The 26650-nt window shown below is 41.4% G+C and overlaps 1 protein-coding gene across 4 annotated transcripts in view; it reads left to right on the top strand.

Annotated features, from left to right (window-relative positions):
• lef1 (lymphoid enhancer-binding factor 1) overlaps positions 1 to 26650 on the top strand; it is a 74522-nt gene that overhangs the window by 7023 nt on the left and 40849 nt on the right. The gene's annotated exons all lie outside the window — the stretch shown is intronic.

Below are 26650 nucleotides of genomic sequence, written 5' to 3'. Positions count from 1 at the left end.
GATCCAATCTTTTTTTTTTTTATCTACAAAGTCGATGAAGTGCCTTTGATTTTTTTTTTTTTTTTTTTTGCTTCTAGTTCTAAGTTTTGCCCTCTCAAAAAAAGAGGCTGGTGTATCTGATGCTCTTCCAGATCCCTTATCTCTACCTTTAGATAGCTGGACATGACAAAAGAGGTCCAAATGCTGAATCAAAAGAAAAGTTTCTGCTTCTGTCCACGCACCGGCTGCTGCTCTCTGGATGGCCGCTCCCTGCGTCTGTTTCTGTTACAAATTTCTCCTCCATAAAATGCAGAAATGTGCAAAAGCTGTCCACCTTAAAGCCAGTTTTCTCTCTGCGTCTGTCCTGGGAAGACGAGCTGTCCAGGAAGTGCTCCCACCTGGTTGGGAAGAACAAAAAGGCGCCTTCTTCTTGTTGTGAACTCTGCACATCCTGTGAGTTGGTTTGAGCCGCGGAGAGCTGTGAAGTGCGGGCTCCGTGTTGTTGTGAGAGTCTGTTTTTGGGAAGCAGATGTGATTGTCGGGGGTAGAGACCACATGCTGAGTGTAAAGGATCCTCTTTCACACGCAACTCTATCATGGCATGATGTTAAAATTGCGTCGTTTCTCCTTTGAAATAGTTGCAGGAGTGAAAGAAAGTATGACGGCGTTGAGAAAATGGGATTAATTCAAGCGCATTCCTGTTCAGTTTATAAGTAAAACTCTGACTTCTGATATTCAGATTTCTGTTCGTTTGTTAATCCTTGGCACCAAAAAAGACTCATAAAGCTCTGTATGGAGACCAGCTGAGTTTTTTAGAGGAAATTAGCCCTCAGTGCAGATGTGTAAAACCAGGCAGTTAGGGGGCAAACTTTCTGCCCCCAACTTCTAAAACCTTTTCTTTTACTGTGGTTAGCCCCTCCCCCACCCGTTTCTAATAAATACAAAACTCATTTTATACACGTCTCTGTTGCTTATCCAATAACAAGTTGTGGAAGAATCCTGGCTTTCTCACTGATGTCAGCTCGCCTGCACCGCTGCCGGCCACCGCAGCTTCAGTATCTGCAGGCCTGGGATCAGTTTTCACCCAGATCAAAGCCACATTCTCCCTTTCATTCTCTTCCATCCTCAGCCCCTTCCCCCCGCCCACTATCCCAGCAGTTTAGATTGATTTCCATTGCCCATGACATTCCTGCACATGCTGGACTCCAATCATGATGTTAGGATTTGCTGATTGTCAGCAGATTTTTGGGACTCCCAGCTGAGCAGAGTCTGCCACAAAAGCTCAGTTTAGTGATAAATTAGTGCTTAATAGCCCCAAAAATATTAAGTTATACAGAGACTCATTCAGTAGGTAAGGGCAATGTGTTGGTCTTGTGGTTGAAATGCCTCTTTGTTTTTGTTTATTAATTTGGATCTTATGTCAATGAGGAAATGATAAAATAACTTTTCCAAATGGACACTGAATAAATGTTAATTGCACCTGGTTTGCATTGCAAGATTTTACACGAAGAGAGCTCAGGAAAAATTCAGATGTCAGACAGAAAATCTGACAAAAACCTCTTAAAATCAAACCTGAGTTCAGATTAAGCAAAACTGTTCGACGAGGAAGAAGAAATAAAAATCAGACATGTTGATAGGACGCTATTTTAGGTCGGAGCAGTCCCCTTTTCAGCAGAATAGATCACCCTCAACACACAGATTAGGATTATCTCATTAGATCAATCTGAGCATCTAAATGGCATAAACCTTTGGAGGAAACTTTTTAAAACTGCTAATTGACCAGGTGATACAAAGCTTAATGTCATCTAGAGCTGAAACAATTAATCGGCTTAATCGATGATTGAAATAATCTTCAACTAATTTACGTAGTAATTGATTTATTGTGAACTGGAGTATAGAGCCCTTAAGCTGACAGAGTGACCTAATTTGAGCAGTAATTATATCAAAATTGTAAAAAATAATATATAATAATTTTTAATTTAAGATAAACAACCTTTTTGTCTGTCAATATGTCCTATCCAGAACCCCTCAAGTGGAAAATCTTAGTTTCATCTGGTTTAATTTAGTAAAAAATCTTCTTTAAGGAACATTTGGCCATCAGATTATTAATCTAATAATTGGCAGATTAATCGATTTGCAAAATAATCATTAGTTGCAGCCCTGATGTCATCACACCTTTACTTTATGGGTCACAGTTTTAAACAGGAAGCAGAGGTAGCAAACTGGTGGTGCACGCCATCTGGAAACGGTGAAAAATTGAATCTATTGTTTTTATTCAAGACTCCGGCAGTGGAAACAGCTGATCATGTGAGGTAAATGTTCGCTACATCAGAACTGATACAACAGAAGTGTCCATATCCTCTTTAGTACATTTACTGTTTGTCTATATAAAAATAAAACAATTAAAAAGCATAATTACATGTTAGACATTGATTTACATTTAGACATTTCCTTGAGCATTGATGTAAATCTGTCATATCAGACAACGGAAATAATGTGATTAAATGACTTTATCTTTGCATATTTTGACCACAAACTCACCACTGCTGCCAAAGATGATGATAGTAATTGTTGGGTTAGGGGTCGTGCTGAAAGAGACCCAGAGTGGCAGTCTGTGGGAGTGGGGCTCGAATCCAAACCCTCAGGATTCGAGGCTCCCACTATCCGATGATGACTAGAAATCTGAAATGTTTCCAAACGTATTGCAAACTCTTTTTTTTCTTTTTTCCAGTCCTTAATGTCAGCCATTGTTGCATTGCTTAGTTGTGGATTGCTTTAGGTCCAGGAACTTATAAAAAAACACTGAGAACCTTGATCTTCTCTGTTGAATGGGAGCGAGGATCTGCTGTATCACATCTTCTTTATGGGATTACATGTACGGGGGCGGGGGGGGGGGGGGGGGGGGGGGGGGGGCTGTGTCTGCTGTGACTCTTCTGAATCAGTCCTTATGATGTAATATAGGAATAGGATCTTGAAATATTAAGTCACAAAATCTCTTAACTCGACTAAAGCCATGTCCCAAAGCGGCTTCCATGCCTCCGTTTGCATCATTTTATTTGGCTAAATCAGCATAAAGCAAAAACTTTGTTTAAATCGTTTGCATGGTAGTGTTTTTGTTAGCAGGTTGAAAAAAACCCTAAAAGTTCAAAGGTCAAACCTTTTTGTTCTGCATTAGGTCAAGGTTTGCTTCACTCCAAGCATCCAGCATGCAAGTTTTTCCTGAATCTTCACCAGAGCAGACAAAGTGTTTGCATACATTTTCATGAGGTTAAGTCAAGTTTGTAACGAGGATAAATTGTTTCAGGTTTTCATTAGCTGTGAATGCTGTGAATAAGTGGATCTGATAGTAGAGCTGTGTCGCTACTGATCAGTACCTTTTTAGACTAATTCAAACTAGGGATGCACGATTTTTGGCCAATATCCGATATGCCGATATTTTAAAACTCATGTAGCCGATAACCGATACCGATACTGATGTTAAAGCTGAACAAAAATAAGTAGTCATTGAAAATAGCAGTTTTATTATCCATTTCTGACACTTTGAAAAATAATATACTCAAATATATTTTCATATGCTGATATCAAATGGATTTTTAAAAACGCGGTATGGATCTATTTTACTTTCAAAATTTCATCGTTCTGTTACAAACTCTCGTGATATTTTGCAAATTCTTGTGAGATTTTGTTAGTAAAATAGTTCGATACCGCGTCAATATATCAACATATAAAAATATGGCTAAATTTCGTGCATTTTCGGGGGATTTCGTAGCATAACGGTGACATATAGCAATATTTCATTAGTAAAAGAGATTGATATGGTGTTTTTAAATGGCAATATACACTATATTGCCAAAAGTATTTGCTCACCTGCCTTGACTCACATATGAGCTTAAGTGACATCCCGTTCCTAATCCATAGGGTTCAATATGACGTCGGTCCACCCTTTGCAGCTAGAACAGCTTCAACTCTTCTGGGAAGGCTGTCCACAAGGTTTAGGAGTGTGTTTATGGGAATTTTTGACCATTCTTCCAGAAGCGCATTTGTGAGGTCGCACACTGATGTTGGACGAGAAGGCCTGGCTCTCAGTCTCCGCTCTAATTCATCCCAAAGGTGTTCTATCGGGTTGAGGTCAGGACTCTGTGCAGGCCAGTCAAGTTCATCCACACCAGACTCTGTCATCCATGTCTTTATGGACCTTGCTTTGTGCACTGGTGCACAGTCATGTTGGAAGAGGAAGGGGCCAGCTCCAAACTGTTCCCACAAAGTTGGGAGCATGGAATTGTCCAAAATGTCTTGGTATGCTGAAGCATTCAGAGTTCCTTTCACTGGAACTAAGGGGCCAAGCCCAGCTCCTGAAAAACAACCCCACACCATAATCCCCCCTCCACCAAACTTTACACTTGGCACAATGCAGTCAGACAAGTACCGTTCTCCTGGCAACCGCCAAACCCAGACCCGTCCATCAGATTGCCAGATGGAGAAGCGCGATTCGTCACTCCAGAGAACGCGTCTCCACTGCTCTAGAGTCCAGTGGCGGCGTGCTTTACACCACCGCATCCGACGCTTTGCATTGCACTTGGTGATGTATGGCTTGGATGCAGCTGCTCGACCATGGAAACCCATTCCATGAAGCTCTCTGCGCACTGTTCTTGAGCTAATCTGAAGGCCACATGAAGTTTGGAGGTCTGTAGTGATTGACTCTGCAGAAAGTTGGCGACCTCTTCGCACTATGCGCGTCAGCATCCGCTGACCCCGCTCCGTCAGTTTACGTGGCCTACCACTTCGTGGCTGAGTTGCTGTCGTTCCCAAACACTTCCATTTTCTTATAATACAGCTGACAGTTGACTGTGGAATATTTAGGAGCGAGGAAATTTCACGACTGGATTTGTTGCACAGGTGGCATCCTATCACAGTTCCACGCTGGAATTCACTGAGCTCCTGAGAGCGACCCATTCTTTCACAAATGTTTGTAAAAACAGTCTGCATGCCTAGGTGCTTGAATTTATACACCTGTGGCCATGGAAGTGATTGGAACACCTGATTCCAATAATTTGGATGGGTGAGCAAATACTTTTGGCAATATAGTGTATCAGCATATGAAGATATTGTGATATTTTAATGTATCAATATTTTTTCCCTCGTCTTTAGAAGTTTTTAAGTCTGTAAAAAAAGAAGTTTTTGAGGAAGAAGTAGTATTTTTTTTTTTTTAGACTTTAGAAACTCAGAAGCTGATCAAATATCGGGTCAAATATCGGTGGGGTGGCCGATGTCCGATATTCAGTTTTAAGGCCGATACAGGCCGATACCGATAGGGGGCCGATTATATCGTGCATCCCTAATTCAAACATAAATATATATTTGCTGCTTTGTTAAATGCATAGGGCAATGCCAGGGCCTAATTTATTTATAGCAATGTAGCTTCTTCAATTCAGCCAAGTGAATGTTGTGTATTTTAAAAGTATTTTGATTTATTGAATCAGTAATTTCAGTTCAAAGAATAGAATTGCTGGTTTTTCATTAATTCTCTATTTTGTCTTAAATACATAATTGCTTTAATATTCTACTGTGATAAATATGGTTTTAGATGCTAAAGATGATGTTCAAACTGAAGTCTTGTGCTGACCTTCTAATGTTTGGAGAGTTATTGGATCTGAAAAAGCACCATATCTCCTCCCTGTTTGATGTGTGGATGAGGACGAATTCACTGCTGTCCAGCGTTTTTTTTTTTTTTTTTTAGTCCAAACATTAAACATATTTAATTTTACTTTATTCAGTTTATCTATATCCCATCATTAGTTAAAGCTCCTGTATTAGTTCGATGTTATTCTTTTTTTTTTATTTTCTGTGTTGGTGCAGAGATGAAGCACACAGGTTTGGTTCTGACATTGAGGAGGTAGAAAAGTCTTGTGGGTGTTGGAAAAAAAACATAAAAAAAATGTCATTCTTGGTGTCGTTTGCTTTCATTTTTTGATGGTTAGGATTGAGGGTTATGTCTCCATTGCAGTGTTTTTTTTTTTTTCCTTTTTTTATTCCCTTTGGATCCTGGGTTGCAGATCCTCATGGCGAGGATGAGGAGGAGGAGGAGGAAGGAGTGGAGGGGCTGCAGCATTGGGCTTCCTTTGATGTAGTGGGAACGTGACGGATCTGCCAGCCAGTGTCTCGCAGCGTGGAATTGCTAACCCGGGCTTACCTAACGGGATTTGGTTGGACCGCTCCGGTGTCCCTTAGTGGCATGTGTGTCCTGAGCTCATGCCCTTAGTGCTACCATGGAGGATCCCTGTTAGAGAGAACACTGCATCTCCCAGCAGCCCTCCATGTCCATGCATCTCTGTCTCGATGGCAGCTCTGACCACCCTTTGCTCCTGGATTGCCTTTAGGCAGCTGAAAATCCTGTAGAGATCCCATCCTTAGCTCAACGTTTTCTCCACGTGTATTCATAATATTAAAGAAATCAGAAATTATAAAAAAAATGAATGTTTAGTTGCTTAGTTTTATTCTATATGAACCAAATTTGTAGAGTAACGCTGACATCCGTTTCATCTGTGGAGCAGATCTCATGCTGAACTGTGCTGCACAGTGATGACCCCACAGCCAGGCTTTCCATTGCGCTGCAGCTCCTGCAGTGTTGTTGAGTTTTATAAACAGCCCAATTAACGCCAGAGTTTCCTGCGTCGTCTGTGGTGCCGGTCGACACGTTTGCTCCGTATGCCCCATGTGGATCTAATCACCTTATCTGTGTTTTCGTCCTGGTAAATGGAGCTCAGCAGACTGTAAGAGGAGACGAAGATCACGGATGAAGGGCTTCCTGATTTAGTTACTTATACTAATTTTTTAAATTTTAGATTATTTTAGTTTTTATTGCTTCAAAGTTCACCGTTTTAAGCGGCTCAGCTTGTCGCCTTTGGTTGCATTTGGTTTTTAAAAGCTAAGGGAACAGAAGAAGGACATCTGTTAACAATATTTCAGCTCCGGCGCTGAAAGCCCCTCAGACTGTGAGTTTCTGCATGTTTGAGAAAGGCAATAACCCGTGAGCGTCGCATGCAGGCTCGCACATGACGCACCTCAATGCTGTTTATTTTGGATACGTGTTGTTCTGAGTAGACAGAGGGCTGGTAGACGATGACACTTCCTCCATCTCCAAAACGCCCACAGAAGTGGACGGAGCACCGCCTGGAGCCAGCCACTCGGGGACAGACTGCTGAATGGAGGCCGCAGCAGCTGCTCACAGAGTTTCACTCTGCACCAGCGGCCTGCTGCTGATCTCCAGGGGTCAGTCGGCGGCCCCGCCAAGGTTGTCCCCGATGCCTGGTTCTGGTTGATTAGAGGGGGTGGGGACTTCCTGTAACGGAGGATAAGAAATGGAGACTGGGAGGCTCTGCTTGCATGTTTTGTTTTTCATCAAATTGCTCTTGCAACAGTTGAAATGTGAACGCTGTGTATGTACGGGATCAAGACGCTGATGGTGTGAGAACCATGACCTTCCGTGTTTTGATGCAGCTATTGGAGCAGAGTTTGAAAAAACAGTCTGTTTATCTTTGCTCTGTTGTGCATCGTGTTAGATGACCCCAGCACCACCCTAAGCCACGACTGTTAAATGCCCAAACACCGTCCTTTCTGCGCTAACCATTCATAAACCTCTTATGTTACATCCTGGAGCTGCGAAGCTGGTCTGCCCTTTTATAAGCTGATAATATCTCTAAAGCTCCATAATGACACTTCAGACGATTCCTCCTTTTGTATTTAATCCACAAATGTGTTAATTTGCAAACATGTCTTACACATTTGAATTTACTCTGATTGCTGCTCTTTATACTAAAGTTTCATTTGACCCATTTCTGATATGGAGATAATATCTGATCCCAGTTTAGTTCTAGTTCCCAGGCAGGAAAATGGTTATGATGGCATCAGCAATGCATTTTTTGCATGTTGAGGAATACCATTAACCTACAAACCAGCCGATATGTCTGATACCAATCTAACCAGTTCCTAATGTTTCCTTTCAGCCAATTCTTAAAGCCGATATTGCTTCCTCTTCCCTCATTTACATTATAATAACTAACACAATGATAACAATCTCACCTAATACATGCATGTATTGACTTAGACAACCTTTATTGTCATTTTGTACACACAGTGTATACAAAACGAAATTTCGTTTTGTGCAGCTTTCAGAACATTTCCATTCCATAAGGTGCAGCAGTGCTATTGATATTGATTTGGTGTTATCAGTGTGATGCAGAGTTTTTGACATGATTTAGAGTTTTCTCAACAGTTCAGCAGTCTGATGGCGGTGAGAAAGAAGCTGTTGCGTAATCTGCTGGACCTGCATTGAATGCAGCGATTGGCTGATTAGTTATATCATCTGCTACCCATTGTTTTGTTTTTGTTTTTCTTTTCATTTTTACCAAAGAAATTTTAATATCATCTAAAAATATCGGCCAGCTGATGCATCATCTTTCTCTACTTAATAACTGCAACTTTTTCTGTGTTAAATGTGGCCAGAAGCCATAATGGAAATTCAACCTCCTACTTTTGTGTCAGAATTTTCAAATTCAGGACCTGAATGTCTCATTGGGAGATTTTTTTTATGTTTTTGAAACTTGAGGAGATTCTCCTCTGTTCCTCTCTGCACCGAGTTGACTGACTCTACTAACCTTAAAGGGCAGATTATTACCCCATTTACACTACCCTTGAAAAACCGATCCATGCTCCGCATATCCATCTGGAAACCTTCTGTTGAAGTAATTTTGGGAAGGGGCGAAAATACTGGTTTGCTGATTGGCCTTTGTTGGTGGTAGACGGGCCAAATAAACCAATCAGATCAACGAAGCATATGACGTTCTAACAGACCGACGACGAAAACACAACCACAAGCCAGGCTACTCTTGCCGAAACCAGTCGGGAGAAGAGCAAAAACATCTTTTCCTCTGAGAAAAGCCTCCAGAGCAGTGTTTTGCTCTTCTTTCAGTGAAGAAATACTCTGTAATTCCGATAAAACTTGCTGGATAGCCACGCTAACGCTAGTTTCATCGGCTGAAGCCGCCATGTTCTTTAGACTGAATTGTCGCGCTTCTCGTTGCGTCACACCTGAACCTGCCTCAAAGCCAACGCTGATTGGACGTTCGTTTCGTGAACGGCTCCAAATTTTCTTCAACGGAGAGTCTCCAGACTGATTAGCGAGTGAAATCTTGAAAGCTCGCGAGATCAGGATGGTCTCACGAGGCTTGGCGGTAATGCACCAAAATTTGTTTGCCAACCGCCATAAAACACAAGAAGAGAAGATTTAGAGAAGATTTCAATTGTTGTTTATAGTGGTTCTTCTTCTGTTTTGTGCTGGTTGGCAAGCAACTTCCAGAGGGGCATTACCGCCAACTACTGGAATGGAGTGTGAATCGGGATGTGCAGCCAGACTGACATGACGCATTCTGCTCATGCGCTCTTGTTATCAGAGAACGACCAGAAAAACTGAGCTGAGCCCACCTCTGGAACTGGATGCAGTTATCTCGGTCCGGTTGTGTCTAGCTCGGTTCAGTTCAGTTTGCTTTCCATTTACACACGATAAGTTATCTCAGTTACTGAGCTCGGACCGGTTTTTCAAGGGTAGTGTAAATGGGGTATAAAATTCTGCAACCGCACACATCAAATGTTGCTTGGGTCTGGTCGCGAACCAGTTTTGCTGGTATGCTTCTGCACCGTCGGTCTGGAATTTCTAGGGACGCACAGCAGTTTCCCGCCAAAGCGCAATGGGATCTATTAGAGAACTCAAGAGAACTTAGGCAGATGGTCAGGAGAACTTCGTTTTGGCAGAGACCTTGGCATCTTTATATAATTTGTCTGAGGCCTTGTACAAATGGTTGTACTTCTTAAACTCCTGGATTAACCTTTGGTCGTAGTTGTCCCTTGGTTCTTAAAAATGGTGCTCCCGGCACCGAATCGTGAAGGACGACCACACAGACAGCCAGAAAGGGATACCAAGGACCAATCACAGCTGCTTTTTGTCTGCGCACTTCCGCTTGAGGTCTGCGCGGGTTTGCGACCGTCCGCACAGAGATTTGACGGTTGCAGAGGCTATCCATCAGAAGCATAAATTGGCCTTTAGAGACCTGAGGAAAAACTCCCCTGTTGTTGATTTGGTGTGTAGTTCATTACACAAGCAGAGATTGAGCTTGTTTCTGAAGGCTGACCACAGCTCTGCATTGTTTCCTGATGCAGCTGTAAAATGAGCAAACCATGAATAAGTTTTTGTTTTTTTCCCCACTTCATCCTGACGGTTCGTAGGTCTATAAAGAGACGAGCAGCGGTTCCAAGTAGTGAGCTGCAGCAAAGGGGAACAATGGGCTCACAGGGGTAAAAACATGCCTCCAAACGCTGCCAGCTGTGTCCAGACTACAGAGGAGCTCAAACAGCCCTCACTTTGTCCCCTTCAGAGACGGAGCCATGATCAATAGCTGCTCTGTTGTATGAACCGGCTCCGTCTCGGGCCTTCCTTTTCTTTTTGCTGTTTCATATTTTTTCAGAGGCTCATTATTTCTCTCTGCTGTGGGTGTGAGCGCTAAAGACGCTCACATGCAGCGTGCATCTAAGAGGGGCTGAAATATTAATGGTCCCCAGTGTAGGAGGTGGGTATAAGGCCTGCATAGTTACAGTACAAAGGGTGCCTTTTTGCCACCAGGCTTTATTAGCAGAGCCATTAAATGGATACATGGTTACGGCTCGCGCCCTTTTTTCTTCATGCCTCCTTCGGTGTTCTTGTGCCAAACATCAAACCACTTTTCCTCTGTCGGCACACACTCGCATGTCTGTCTGTCTGTCTGTGTGTGAAGCTCACTCCAGCGCTGAGTCTTCTGTGGGAGGACAAAGAGGAGAGGCTTTAGCTATCAGTTCGTTTTGTGTGGTCTCAGCCATAAAAAAAAAAACAACAAAAAAAACATGCCGTTCTTTGACTGGAGAGGGGGAAAAAAAACCTGCCTTTAATTTCTGGAAAGGCCATAAAAAGTTTGTCGCTCCTTTCATATCTGCTGTGGAATTAAAAACAAATGCTGTCTTTTCTCCTCCTCTCCTTTGAACTGTCCAATTACAGAGTTGTGAAAATAAAAAAAATATATATAATAATAATTAAAACATTTTTTTTGGATCAGTTTACCTCCATTTTCTCTCCCCCCCATTTTTCTTTTTTTTGTACTCCTCCTTCCATGTTTTTGAAGAAACCAGGGGGGGGATCACTGATGTCAAAGTCAAAACCGAGAGCATTAAGCAAACTGGCGAAATGCAATACAGCTGCAATCCAACATGACGCTAGAAAATAGGGCTGAGGAGCAGAAAGCCTCTCTCCTCTATTCCCTGGGCGCGCAACTGCTCCCGGCCTTGGCTTTGATCTCTTCAAAGCCTCCTGCCTCCTACTAGATGGAGAGTCTTGGCTGCGGCTCGTGAGCACTGGAGAGAGGCAGGGAAGGGATGCGGCGGAGGGAGAGGGGGGGGTAACTCGTCGTCTTCTTCTTTCCAGGGCTGAAATCAATCACGGTGCCGAGGCAATTATGTGTAATTCAACCCCAGCCAGATTAGTGACTCTTGTTACCTGAGCGACCAGGGATCTGTAATCTGTGAGCCACACTGGCCTGACCAGTCAGAGGAGGGGGGGGGGGGGATGCCACGCTGCTGCCCAGCAGAGCAGAAAATCTGAGCACAACAGAGTGATTACACTTGCAGATGCAGCCATATTTGTGAGCAGACTGGAGAGCGGCTGATTGCCATGGAGCTTGCTGGTTAGAGTGCTAACGAGCCGGGCCGTCTTTGTGTTGGAGCATGTGCCTGATGTCACCTCCTCACTGCTCCCAGTCCTCCCCTTCACCACCACCTTCTCCAGTGCCATATCTCTGTCCCTCACGCGCTCCCGGGACCGGGCTCTGAAATGCGAGCTCGGTGGAGGCACCCGCCCCGGGCGCCCACTACTACGGCTGGTGGACCCCCCCCTCCTTTAGAGTCACAGAGGAGCTGAATGCTTCTCTTCATTCAAGTCTTTCAGCAGCGGCCCGCTGCACAGATTCATACCAATTATATCTGCTCCAAGTTTAGACAAATCCAGAACATGGTAGGAGTTTAACGGAAGAGGATTAGGGCCACTGAAAAAATAAAAAAAGTTGACTGCTGATTTTTACATTTTATTTTACTTTAATATGGGGAAAAAGTCAGAATTCTGACCTTAAAATCAAAATTCTGACTTTAGTCTCAAAATACACTTTTTTTCCTCATAATTCTGACCTTAATCTCAGAATTCTGACCTTAATCTCGGAACTCTGACCTTAATCCCAGAATTCTGACTTTAGTCTCATAATTCTGACCTTAATCTCAGAATTCTGACTTTAATCTCAGAATTCACTTTTTTTCTCAAAATTCTGACCTTAATCTCAGAACTCTGATTTTTTTTTCTCACATTTGTGACCTTAATCTCATAATTCTGACCTTAATCTCAAAATTCTGACCTTAATCTCATATTTCTGACATTTTTATTTCTTAAAAATTCTGACCTTAATCTCAGAATTCTGACCTTAATCTCAGAATTCACTTTTTTCCCTCAAAATTCTGACTTAATCTCAGAATTCTGACCTTAAAGGAATAGTACACCCAAAACATGATTAGCCTTCATTTTCTACTCACCCCCATGCTGAACAACACTCTGGAGTACTTTTTTGATATCTCAAATGCATCTGGAGATCTGGGAGGCTTCTTGCTGTCTGCTGACATTCAAATAATGGAGGTCTATGGTGACCGAGACAGAAAGGTCCATAAAAGTCCACAAAAAACGTTTCAATATTCCTCCATACTGCTCGTCCAATGTATTCCAAGTGTCCTGAGTGGGTAGCATCCAGAATTTACTCGAAACGAAGTCATTTAGAATGTTTTTAGAGCATAAACAGTAGTGTATAGGATTTCCTGAAAGCGCGCGCCGGCGCGTTCACGACGCTACGGAAGCCGGCAGACCAAACCAGATGAAAGTGCGCATTCAGCGTCTGCTCTGCCAATAATGCAAGCGTAGAAGAAGAAATGTGCTGTTTACCTGTGCAAAGAAAGAAACAACGAAAGAAAAACGTCTGAGGACTTCAGTGTTGAGGAAGAGCATGAGTTCTTTGCCGAGCTGAATGCGCTGGTTTGGTCTGCCGGCTTCCGTAGCGTCGGGAGCGCGCATGTGCCCGCTTTCAGGAAATCCTATACACTACTGTTTATGCTCTAAAAACATTCTAAATGACTTCGTTTCGAGTAAATTCTGGATGCTACCCACTCAGGACACTTGGAATACATTGGAAGAGCAGTATGGAGGAATATTGACACGTTTTTATGGACTTTTATGAACCTTTCTGTCTCGGTCACCATAGACCTCCATTATTTGAATGTCAGCAGACAGCAAGAAGCCTCCCAGATCTCCAGATGCATTTGAGATATCAAAAAAGTACTCCAGAGTGTTGTTCAGCATGGGGGTGAGTAGAAAATGAAGGCTAATCATGTTTTGGGTGTACTATTCCTTTAATCTCAGAACTCTGACTTTTTTCTGTCGAGACACTAAACTGTCTAGAGACTGTCTAGAGACTAAGCTATCTCTCTTGTTTTAAATACCTTCTGCTCTTCCATTAATGAAATGGCATCACCAGGGACCCCACGTAAAAAGTCGCCTGGCCCTCCCAACCAACTCACATCTTTGCCAGTGAAGCTGAGTGCTCCCACATCTCTTTCTTCATGGAGCCCATCTACATTAAGATCCCAAATCCTGACTTTAATCTTAGAATTCTAAGAAAAAGTCAGAATTCTGAGATTAAAGTCATTTTTTTTTTACTTTTTTCTCATGTTATACTGAAATAAAATTGAAAAATTAGTTGACTTTTTTTTTTTTTTTTCCAGTGGCCCTAATCCTTTTCCATAGAGTTTGACTAATCCCGCCTGGAGATTTAGTCTTTTTTATTACAGTCTTTTTTTTCTGGTGTTTTAACAACAATTCATTTGAGATCTGTCTGAAAGGCAGAAGCCTCCCTGTTTCTGGAGCAGCAAATTGAGACAGTTTTTCCAAACTCTGATTCTCTTCTTGCAGTCTGTCTGCTCACACTGATGCCAGGGGGGTGAAAACAAGGCTTTGTTTTCTTCTTCCCCCCTTCGCAGTCACTTGATGCTGGATGATGAAACCCACAAAGAAATCCAGCAAGATATATTTTTTTCTGTGTTGTTTATAAGATGAGCTCGCCTCATACGCCGTGCTCCTTTTGATCATTGGACAGCAAAGTTGATAATGGTGCCCCCCCTTCAGAGGACGGAGATGTTAAATAAATTAGATGTATCTTGGAACTCGGTGGTTTTTAACAAAACGGGCTGAAAGTGGAAGTGGAGCTGACACTAAAAACACAAAGGTCAGGCTGAATGGATTATGTGGCCTGAATGGAGCCACCATAGAGCCCAGCAGGAGCCCCTTAAATCCACCATCAGCTGTAACCCTGGGCTCGGAGGCCAGGTGATGCTTTTCATGTCCTCCGGTGGAGAGACATCACAGAGGCGTCCCACACTTTGAGCAGCCCGTCATCAAACAATGCATCAAACCTCTAATCAATCCACCTCCACTGTACCCCTATCCCCTAAGATGAAAGATGGAGGAAATGCAAGCCCCCCCCCCCAGACATCCATTTTAAGGTTTATATAAAGAGAAAATATTTCAAGTAGTTGTGTCACATGCAGAGAAACAAATACTTTCTACTTCCTCATATGGCTGCATGTCTATCTATCTACATGTACTTCTGCAAAATGATTACAGTGATTTAACGTCTAATAACAGGAGTAATCTGTTTAAAACTTTAGGAAAACTATGAACCCCTCCTAAGACTCATTACATACGGCAATAAATCCTTAATGCTATTTGCTTTTGTAAGCTGCGGTTTTAAAAATTAGCGGTTGGGACATATAGCGGATTGCTAAAGCTCTGTAATTAGCAGCTAATCTGTTGATAAACAAATGACAAGATACACTTTTTTTTTTTTTTTTTAGCTCGAGTCATTATGCCAACTGTAGCTGTACAATTGTTTTTATTTAATCCGTGTCCATCTTTGCTCTATTGACATCAGCTTCACATGTGTGCCACTCATTTCACCTCATCTTCATGTTTTTCACGAGGAAGAAATAGGTCGGCTTTTATATTTATATATATATATATATTAGGGGTGGAACAGTTCACAAAATCCATGGTTCGGTTCACGGTTTCGTGGTCACGGCTTTCGGTTCGGCATATGTTCATTGTTACACCGAAAAATCAAAAAATAAAAATTTTACATGTTTAGCTCTATAACATTTAAATGCAACTCTCCAATGTCTGAGAGAAAAAAAATTAATGAACATTTTTTAATGTATGACCACTGTACTGAAGACTGCCATATGATAGCGCTTTCTAGCTTGTTTGTCGTTTTGGTAACTACATCAAAATTACCGCTAGGTAACGCGAGAATATGTACAAAACAACAAAAATGGCGCCGTATGGGTCGTTTTCAGCTAAAGTCGGTGATTTTAAAGTCATTTTGAGTGATAAATAATTATTTTTGAGATCACTGCAGCTGCCCGGCGGGCAAATGCAATGAAATTTGTACTCTCCCGACAATAAAAAGTACTTGCCCCGGGCGATCGGGCAATGGTTAACATCGAGCCCTGCCTGTTCTTTTCCACTCGCCATACCCACACAATAGACCTTTTTCACGACAACCGGAAGCTGCGTCTGAAAGGGCTGGAGCACTTCCTGTTTTACTCTGAAAAATGTCTCTCCTCCGGTGCTTTTCGTCATCCTTACTTAGTTTGCCAACACTTTCTTTCGCGGATGCGGAGGAAATCGCTGCGGCGAATTCCCCCACCAACAAATCTGTGAAAGGATACAGGTTCTTCCACGAAGAATATATCCACAGCTATCAAGGTAAGAAAAGACGTAGCTTAGCGAGCTAACCGCTAGCTGCAAGATATGAGCTACACAAACATCGTAATGAAGCCTAACTCAGTATCTAAATTATGTGGAATATTGGAGACGGACATAGTTTAAACTTTTCAGTTATATTTTGACATTCTGAAATTTGTTTGCCACTACAGTTTGTGAAAAACAGCATGCTAGAATGTTATGTTAGTTCTGAGATTCTAGATGATGCTTGATGTTGAAACTATGCTTTACTTCTGCATGCCTGTAGTGTCAAATATTGTCGAGGGACAGGTAGTTGTCAGAGCTAGATGCTTCAGATCCATGAAGAAAAATGAGGAACCGCACAAGCTGCAGGTTTGAAACAGTCAGAAAGCCGGTTGGCTCTTGTTCGTTGGTTCGAGTTCCTGTTCATGTTTGACGGCTGAAGAACTTTCACGTACGACTTCTGGACTACTTCGAGCTTATTCTAACATTTTCCTGTTCAGTTGTTACTATTTGTTTTATGTTTCTGTTGCGGTTGCAACATAATCTGTGTTTTCTTTCTGCTGTTGTTGAACCTTACCTTCAAACTAGAATATATTACGTGTTTAAAGCTAAACATGCTAAATGTATTGATGTACAAATTTGTTGCTAAAATACTCCCTCCGTTGGTCTGGGTCCGTCGGGAATGCATGATAGGACAGATATGGCTGTTTTCTTGCCCCACATGAACAACCAGGTACAGAACAAAAACAACTGAGCCGAGACTGAGCCATTTTCTTAGACTTTTATGCTAACGCTATAGCCACCGGAAGTTGTCAAACCCCACATCCGCTTTAAAACCCGGAAGTGTGAAAAAGGTCTATTCCCCACAACAACTAATTTTTTTCTTCTACACCCAGCTACGCTGCTTCGCTTCTTCTTCTTCTTGTTTACTACTGGTGGTTGGCTTTGGTCGCAATACCGCCACCTTCTGCTCTGGAGTGTAAGCGCTCCGCCTATGAGAAAATGGAGCAGTGCATGAACCGAACGCAACACACGCGAACCGAACCGAGACAGTCGAACCGAACGGTTCGGACGGTTTTCATAAACCGTTGCATCCCATATATATGTATATATATATATATATATATATATATATATATATATATATATAATTATTTTTTTTAAAGTATGTGCAATAAGGCGGCGTGTTGAGAGCAGTTTACGAAGCTTGCTTTCAGAATGTTAGAACCTTTAGTTGTTAAATGTGCAGCCTGAGGGTTCGTACAAATATCATCTGCATATTGAATAGGACACACGCAAAAAAAAAAAAAAGGTTTTGCATCTCTGCTTGATTGCGGAACCAAATCACTTTGGCGCTAAAATGTTTGCGTCCATTTTGAGACGCACGAACCTGCTGAAGATCAGGCCTCAACGGTTCCGTTTCTGGGCCTAAAATTCGTAGTTCAGTTCCTCGTACCAGAAGATGCCTACTGCCACTTTGTAATGATGCGTCCTGAATACTTTTCAACATTTTTATTATTACTACTTTCATTAATTAGAATAATAGTTTCATTAAATGAATTCTTTAGAAGCGTAATTTTTTGAGCAGATGTAGGCGACATGCTTTTTTTAATTTATTTTTTTAAGTTTGTTTTTACTTTACTTTTACTTTTTAAATTTGAAGTTTGGGTCTCTCATAATGGTTAATGGGACTGCTTCAAATTAGGAAAAAAAAAAGCAATCTGCCATCAGAGGCTCCACCTTGTTCTCAAACGAAAAGACATCCATAATATCTTTGCATTTTTTTACACAATTCAACCACCTCTTCATAGGATGGGGAGAAATCCTCTCCCTTCAGCTGCACTTTAGTCGGATTAAGGTTTTCCATTTGGTCAACTCATTATGGATTAGATTGGTTTTGTTCCAAAAATCGACTGGGCTGAGTGGGGATTAGAATATAAAAAAAATCAGGTGAAACATACAGTCTGTGGAAAAAAAAAACAATCTGATTAATTTGGAGATATTTATTCCCAAAAGCTGCAAAGTCCGCAGCTAACAAATGGAACACTGTTGAAATATATGAACTAGTGATGGTTTGTTGATGGGTAAAAAAATAAAAGAAGATTAAGTGGAACAGGTGAACCGAGGCTTAGCTGTGCTGGGATGAGTTCTGAAGAATCGATCAACAATATGAGAACAAAAACAGGCTGAATTTGTTTTGAGTCTTCTGCTCCACTCCGTTCCCTTCTTCCTCTGCGTTTTATGCATTATTAATCATAATGTTTATGCGCGAGTGTTAAAACATGTTTTTAAATTCTTGTTTGGGGTTATTTTTTCTGCTTTTCATACTGTGGAAAACTTAAATCAGCAGTTTAAGTCTTTGTACCTCACTTCTGTGAAAAGGAAAACAAACAGCTTTCCCAAAGTCTCCCTTAATTCCTTTTAGGAGACTTTTATAAATGTTGTGGTAGGACTTGATATAAGTTGGAGTTTAAATGTAAGGAAATGGGGTTTAAAATGCTACCTAAGTACTAGACTTATGGTCCAACTTAAATCAACAGTCAAATACTTTGCAAATTTACCGTATTTAGACCATTTGTCCACTCAAATGTAACACATACAAGGATGCATAACCTCCAGCTTATTGGGTTTGATTAACTTCTACAAGTTTTTAATAAAACTTTGATTGAGAAAGAATCCTTTCAGTTTAATCAGTGTTGAAACTAGGGCTGAAACAATTAATAGGTTTAATCGTGATTAATTGATTATTGAATTAATCATCACCTAATTTAGTAATCGGTTAATCATTAACTGGCATATAGAGACTCTAAAACATGCCTGTAGCTGACAGAGAAACCCACTTGGAGCAGAAATTATGCCAAGATTGTAAAAAATAAAAATGTTTTGAATCTAAGATTAAAAAAATAAAAAATCGGGTCTGTGAATATCCAGAACTCCTCAAGTAAAAAGTTTTAGATTCACCTGCTTTACTTTCATGAAACGTCTTCTTTAAGGAATCCTTTGCTATCAGATTATTAATTGATTAATTGAAAAAATAATCAACAAATTGATCGATTTATATATTTGTTAGTTGCAGCCCTAGTCGAAACCTCATGTAATTAAATTATTTAGTTATTTCTCAGTGTGAGGCACCAAAGTGACTACATTTGCATAAAACATTCATAACTTTTTGGACAGGAATTTAATGTTTGATCAAAACATGAACTTTCCTGCATGTTTCAGGCCTCTTTCTTATTCTCCCCTTTTAAAAAGGCATTCAAGAATTATTTAAATGTTTTTATTGCTTTTGTAGGCTTTTATTTTCTGCTGATCCTCATCATTGAAGCGACTCAAACGTCTTCCAATCCCACCAAACAGATGAATATAGCCGTTATAGTGGCTCATCCTGCATTAATCCGGTTGAGAGCTATATTACGAGCTTGCTGTGTTGGTTTCATGAAAGCCCATTCAGGTTCGTTGAATCAGGTGTATTCGGTGCCTATAATATCAGAGCAACCATATGCCCTACGTCTCAGTCGTCTCTTTTTGTGTTGCAGAAATTACCATTTGTTTGGGGGGGGGTAAGAAGATGTTGCCCTTTGCCATGTTGTACATGGTCATTGTTTTGTTTGTGTCAAAGCCCGCTAAACCCCGCCACAAAGCTAATTGAAGGGGCGGGGCTTTTCTTGTGACCGCTCCGTTCCTTGGAGAGGTTCTTTAAGAGTTCCCTGCCTCTGTGTGGTTGGAGAAAAGCCGTTTGTTCGGAGGGGATCAGATCTGAATGGCTCTGCGCTTGCCATTCAGATCTGAGCAGGGGCGTGTGCGGGTGGATAGAAAGAAATCCTGAAATGTGTGGTTTGATTAATGACTAATTCCCCGGTGAAAGGCAGTTGTTGGTAGTCTTTACCAGTTAATCCCCTGAAACGTGGAATCGCACCCAGACAGTAGGCTGCTGATATTGTTGTTTGGTCCATTATTTGAATGAGAGGTTTGCAGTGAGATCCAAAGCCATGAATGCTCCCTAACACTGAGATGTAGAGAGGGTGCCTCTTTAACAACCTGATCCAGAATAGACACATTAGTAGGAAAATGATTAAAGAAGCAAAGCTTTGTCTGGATGCTTTAAAAAAAAAAAAAAAAAAAAAGTGATTGACCAATCAGGCCTCTTTATGTCGATATTGAGCTAAGGTTTCCCGAGGTCTGGCCTGCAGATTCAGACTTTTTTTTTTTTTTTTTTTTTTTCTCTAAGGACCAAAATTGATGAGATGTAAACTGAGCTTCAGGTTTGTTGATAAAGATTTTTTTCTTTTTTGTATCCAACAGTAAACAAAACTACTACAAAATGATCCAGTTCTGTGAAAAAAAAAAATAAAAATAAAATTTCATGTCGTTTTATATCTTAAGAAAAAAATAAATCCTTCCAATTCACCCTGGACTTGTTCAAACAAGGGTGCCCCCCTGAACGTACTAACTGGTTATCTCACGTTTTACGTGAAGTGATGAGTCTTTTTATCTCTGTGGAGGAAAGTTAGCCCACTCCGCCCTGCAGACTCGATATAAATCACACCCATTGGAGGGTTTTAGGAAACATAACACCTGTTTATGTAAAACTACTAGCCTGGGTGCCATTCCGAACATGGTCCCGCCCACAACGTTTGCGGTCGGGAAGTTCGGTCTGGCATTGCTCAATAGTTGCGTGAGTATGCTCGCACAATATCTGGCGGGCCAATCAAATTGTCAGGGTGGGCTTTATACGACGATGGACAGATGATCAACAGTAACGTAATCAACCACGTCACCAAAGCGCGCTTGGGTGACAACAACAATGGCTGCCGCTGGAGAGTTGAGGTGTGTAGATTCTGCTATTAGGTCTGTTCTAGAAGATATCGACAGCAAATTAATTTTAAAAGAGGAACAGAGAAACGCGATCAAGGCTCATCTTCTTATTCTAGGCGTGTAACTGCACGCTTTGATTTTTGTTGACAACAACTATGCATCGCTTAACATACGTCACGCACTCCGTTGCTCTTATTGGTTGTAGGTCTATCCAATTGAGTGCAGAGGCATTTTTTTCCCCTGGTTCTTTCGAAACACGCCCCATAATCACAGCTCTATGGAGCAGTATCAGACTCATATTCTGACTAGAACTGAGTAGGACTACGTCAGGCTATAAAACTACAGCCTCTGAATTGGTTTCCTGCCCAATCTTTGACTAGACCACTCGTTAAACCTTAATTTTCCATAAACCATTTACATGTTGAGGTCATTGTGTGAATGTATCATACATGTGTGGTCGGATTTCATGTTAGAAACTATTAATTCTTCAGTATTTTCTACTAGAGCAGAGGCCATGGCTCCGGCAGATGGAACTATTTTAGTTTAGATTCACGGATATTGCAGCTTTGAATATTAAACTGATAATATATCGGAAAGATCCCTACATGCTTGTGTTACTGTGTTGGATGTCGGAATAGGCTTAATAAAGTTATATTGCTCAACGGAGAACAACAGTCAACAATAATAAGAATTAGAACAACTTACCCATTTATAATGAACCATGTAGTTTCATAAACCTTAACCACAAGCTGATGAAATGGTGTGTTTCTGTCAGCTTGCTTATATCATAAATCTTAAATGCAGTTAGATATATTGTGATAAAAATTTTTGGTTTGGTAACAGAGGGCTACCATCACATCAAGACTGTCGGCATAATGCTGTTTTACACCTAATGTGACGGAGCCCTAAAACTTCCCCCTTCTTTCTTCAAGAGTTTTGGGCATCCTGAGGATATTTTGTGTGGCAAATCTTTTATATTGTGTTATTCAGCTACAATTGGGGTTGTAGAACTCGACCATGGAGGCCACTTTTTCTGATTATCTTACCTTTATTGCAGTAGTGAGGCCACCAAAACTTCAGCTGGGTTTCAGTTGTGACGCCTTTGAGACATCGTTGTTGTCTTGGTGTTGATGAAGATTTTCAGTCATCCAGGTCATGGTCATTCTGTAAAAGTTTTAAAAAAAAAGCCCCTACCCGCTCCAGCCGGTGAACAATACCTCCTTAACGACCGACCCTTAACAATAATAGACAGGTTTCAGGTATTACAGGAGACAATCCCCCCCCCCCTTTAACGAAGATGCCCCTCCTTTAATGACCGACCTTCAGAATCATAGACAGGTTTCAGATATTACAGGCTAACAATGGAACCAAACGACCCACTCATCTGTTTCAATTTGCATGTTTCCAAGCAATACAAGGCCTTGTCTATAAAAAGACTCAAACTCCTGGATGATCTAGACATTTAAATTGAGAAAGCTTCCTGGAGAGGTGGTGAAAGGTCTTCAAATCTTGGAAACCAAGTCTAATGGATTTTTTTTTTACTTTTACGGAATTGTCTCAATGTTATTTTGTTCAACAGTTCACTCCAGGGAAGCTTCCTCCTTTTTGCTAATTTTCTTCATGAGGGAAAGGTGTTTCTTCTCTTGAACAAATGCATCTAAAAACACTGTCCTGAGAGATAGATGTCAATGATTTTTGCTCCTGTTTCAGTAATTCCTTTGAGTGGGAATAATGTTGTTGTTTTTAAGATAATTTTAGACTTGTTCTAAAATTGTTTTTGACCAGGCCAGGGTGTGGATAGGAAAACTGAACTCAGCTTTCCTACAAAAGCGGATACTCTAAGCGTAATCATGATTGGGGTGTGGAGGTTGATAATTTCACAAATGGCCAAATTACTTCGGAAGATTTTCTTGCTCACTAAAAGAAATTATTATTCCAAGGCAGTTTTTTATATATATTTTGTTTTTCTTTATCTGTTATTTAAAGTTATCTGAGGGTTGGATCTATAGAGTAAGATTCTGTACGCTTTAGTTACTGCTAAATTTTTCAGCCTTTTCGACCTGATCAACATCAAAGCCAACAAGGAGAAAATGGGCCAGTTCCGATCTCTGGGTGCTTCTCTAAGACAGATGACACAACAACGTCTTCAAAGCAAACACGGGTCATTAAAAGGTGATCAGGTTAATGATTCCCTGATAACCGGGTCAAAAGTTCAGGCGGAAACAAGGACCCAGGTGTTGGCACACCTGAGGCTACAAAGCTTTTTTTGGCGGTCTGTTTAAAAATCACATCACAAAAAAAACAAATATACACATTTGTTTATGAAGGTTGCTCTAAAACCGTTTTATTTCCTCTGTGACGTCATCATGTGCATGTAATCCATCTTTATTTTTATTCCTTCTATTCTCGCTCACTATGTGGGTGGGTGTGAATCCGTCTGAGTGAAACACAGAAGGAAAACTGGGTCAATATTCTCTTCAGCTCAGGCAGAAGCCGCTCTCATTCAAATCACCTCCCCATCCACATCTTCTTGGTGTGTTTGCCATCAGAAACCTTCCTCATAGACAGGGGACCGTCCCCAGCAGCCAGCTGCTTCACCCCCTCCCATATTTTCTTCCTCTTTCCCATTTTTTTCCCCCTTAGATGTACAGTAATGTGAAATTCTAGTATCTGGGAAGCTCAATGAGAAGGGCACTGTCTCTAGCGCTCGTCTCTGCCAATGAAGACGCACAAAGACCCCCACCAGCTTCTATTTTCCTGCTCAACGCTGAGCTCTCAAATCCAAACTGACAGCCATTCATGCCCAGAATACCTGCGAGAAAGCGGGGAGGGAGGGGGGACACTATCTAGGTGTAGCAGGCAAATCCGCTCTTGTTCGACAGATCTGGGAAGCTTCTGCACAGGCACAACTCATCAGCACTTTTCCTCTCATTCTTTGCATCGTTTTCCCCCTCTCTCCGTCTTTGGGTGTTGTTGTGCAGGAGCCGAGGCTTCAGCCGCACAGAGTTAGCTTGTGCTGCGGTTTTATTTGTGTACGTCTCTCAGGGCCTTCGAGTGTTGTTGTTGGCACTACTGTGCAGCCTGGCATGAATGCAGCTACTCAGCAGACCAGAGCTGGCTCCTTATGATAAATCATGCAGTGGGTTAATGCAACACTGGGGCCGCTATAAATAGCTGGTGGAAAAAGGGGGATGCATATTGATTTGGGAAAAGTGTTTTCTAAACATTTTCTGCTTTTGGTCAGCGCTAAAGTCTTAAGTCCAATACGACCTGTTTGAAGCACACAGCTGATCAATAGATCAAGCAATAATGCAGCTGAGTTTTATTTTTCCTCTGCTTGGTCCAGCCATCAAAGGGGTAAACTTTATGGTGAGATTTTGCAGACATAAAATAGTGCTTTAGCTTTGTAAAACAAGGTGGGGTGAATAGCATGTCTAGTTTAGCTTAATTTATTTTAGCTTGACAAACTGAGATGCAGGATGTACTCATTGCTCAGCCCTGGAGCCATTTTGACAGCTTTTTTGTGCCCTACATCCTAATTATGTTGCCAATAAAGTGCCAAAGTTGAGCTGAATCGGTTTAGGAGGAAATGGTAACCAAATGGCCTCTATTTCACACATACTTGCAAACTCAGCCCTGTTACTGCCAATACCAGCAACTCAGGTTAAACAGCTGTGTTTGACACCATCTGCAGAACAGACCTAGAATCATACTGGAAACCTTTCTCAGAGGAAAGAGTCACATTAAGCCAAGTTAAAGGTCCAGAAAATAATATGAGTTGAGGTTTGTCTGTTTTGGATGCTTAAATGTCAATTTGGATTTAAAGGACATTCCGGTTTTTAACACTTTTAGCCCATTTTCTGTAGTGTCCAGGATGAAATCGAATGATCGACACCAAAATTTTGACAATTGGTCCTGTCTCTGCTTTTTGGCTCATGCAGAATCCCCCCTGGCTGCTTCAGAATGGCTTCCATAGTGCATGTCCGATAATGTCCTTAAAACAACCTTAAACGTTCTTTTTTTAAAATATGCTACTCACCGGGTCGTCAGCGCTGTTCAATGACGTTCCAAAAAAAGTTTCGTGAAGAAAAACCGTTCCTGTCTTGTTTTATTTAGCATTTTGTAAATCCCAGAATTATTTTTTCCAATACATCACAACCGCTTATAAACTTCCGCTTCCGGTTTGAATCTGAAGCGTTGCACACTCCAGACCACTAGTTGGCGACGGTATCCTCTACCGTCAAACTCAAAGTCCAATATGTCCTCCTCAAGAATCCACCTTTCGTATTCCATTTTCTGAGTTTTTTAAAGTGTTTAACAGAGACGTTAGCACCTCGACGTCGGAGTACACAGAGTGAAGCAGAAACACTTGGGCCTTGCGAAAAGACTATAACTAATCGTAAACCGGCCCCATTTCCGTTTCCGGTGGCGGAGGGATATTGACTATTCCAACAGAACTCAATGGGATTTACAAAATGCTAAATAAAACACTACAGGAACGTTTTTTCTTTACAAAACTTTTTTTGGAACGTCATTGAACAGCGCTGACGACCCGGTGAGTAGCATATTTTAAAAAAAGAACGTTTAAGGTTGTTTTAAGGACATTATCGGACATGCACTATGGAAGCCATTCTGAAGCAGCCAGGGGGGGATTCTGCATGAGCCAAAAAGCAGAGACAGGACCAATTGCCAAAATTTTGGTGTCGATCATTCGATTTCATCTTGGACACTACAGAAAATGGGCTAAAAGTGTTAAAAACCGGAATTCTCCTTTAAATCTCCTCAGCTGTGTGAAGTATTTTTTTTTTTATCCACCTTTATTTTGGTGCTTTAAAGGAATAGTACACCCAAAACATGATTAGCCTTCATTTTCTACTCACCCCCATGCTGAACAAAACTCTGGAGTACTTTTTTGATATCTCAAATGCATCTGGAGATCTGGGAGGCTTCTTGCTGTCTGCTGACATTCAAATAATGGAGGTCTATGGCGCCCGAGACAGAAAGGTCCACAAAAACTTGTCAATATTCCTCCATACTGCTCGTCCAATGTAATCCAAGTGTCCTGAGTGGGTAGCATCCAGAATTTACTCGAAACGAAGTCATTTAGAACGTTTTAGAGCCTAAACAGTAGTGTATAGGATTTCCTAATAGCGCCCCCATGCACGCTCACGATTCTACGGAAGCCGGCAGACCAAACCAGCGCATTCAGCTCGGCAAAGAACTCATGCTCTTCCTCAACACTGAAGTCCTCAGACATTCTTCTTTCGTTGTTTCTTTCTTTGCACAGGTAAACAGCACATTTCTTCTTCTACGCTTGCATTATCGGCAGACCAGACGCTGAATGCGCACCTTCTTCCGGTTTGGTCTGCCGGCTTCCGTAGAATCGTGAGCGCGCATGGGGGCGCTATTAGGAAATCCTATACACTACTGTTTATGCTCTAAAAACATTCTAAATGACTTCGTTTCGAGTAAATTCTGGATGCTACCCACTCAGGACACTTGGATTACATTGGACGAGCAGTATGGAGGAATATTGACACGTTTTTGTGGACTTTTATGGACCTTTCTGTCTCGGGCGCCATGGACCTCCATTATTTGAATGTCAGCAGACAGCAAGAAGCCTCCCAGATCTCCAGATGCCTTTCAGATATCAAAAAAGTACTCCAGAGTGTTGTTCAGCATGGAGGTGAGTAGAAAATGAAGGCTAATCATGTTTTGGGTGTACTATTCCTTTAATAACCAGGAATTAGTGATTTAAGGTCTTGGTTTCACTGCATAGGGTATGTTAATTAAATTTTTTTTCTCATATTCATATAACAAATCTCAAACAAGCTGAGATTCAAATACAGCTCTGCATTACCCATGGTGTGACAACAGGTGGCGATAATGTCAGCATTAACAACATCAGATCCTGAAGATCTCTAAAATATGTCAGGCTAGGCCAGA

The sequence above is a fragment of the Cyprinodon tularosa genome, unplaced genomic scaffold (assembly GCF_016077235.1).
Source record: "Cyprinodon tularosa strain WSP-4 unplaced genomic scaffold, ASM1607723v1 ctg142, whole genome shotgun sequence".
NCBI classification, from domain to species: domain Eukaryota; kingdom Metazoa; phylum Chordata; class Actinopteri; order Cyprinodontiformes; family Cyprinodontidae; genus Cyprinodon; species Cyprinodon tularosa.
Note: the sequence above shows the minus strand (reverse complement) of the source record. Positions and strands in the feature narration are given on the sequence as shown.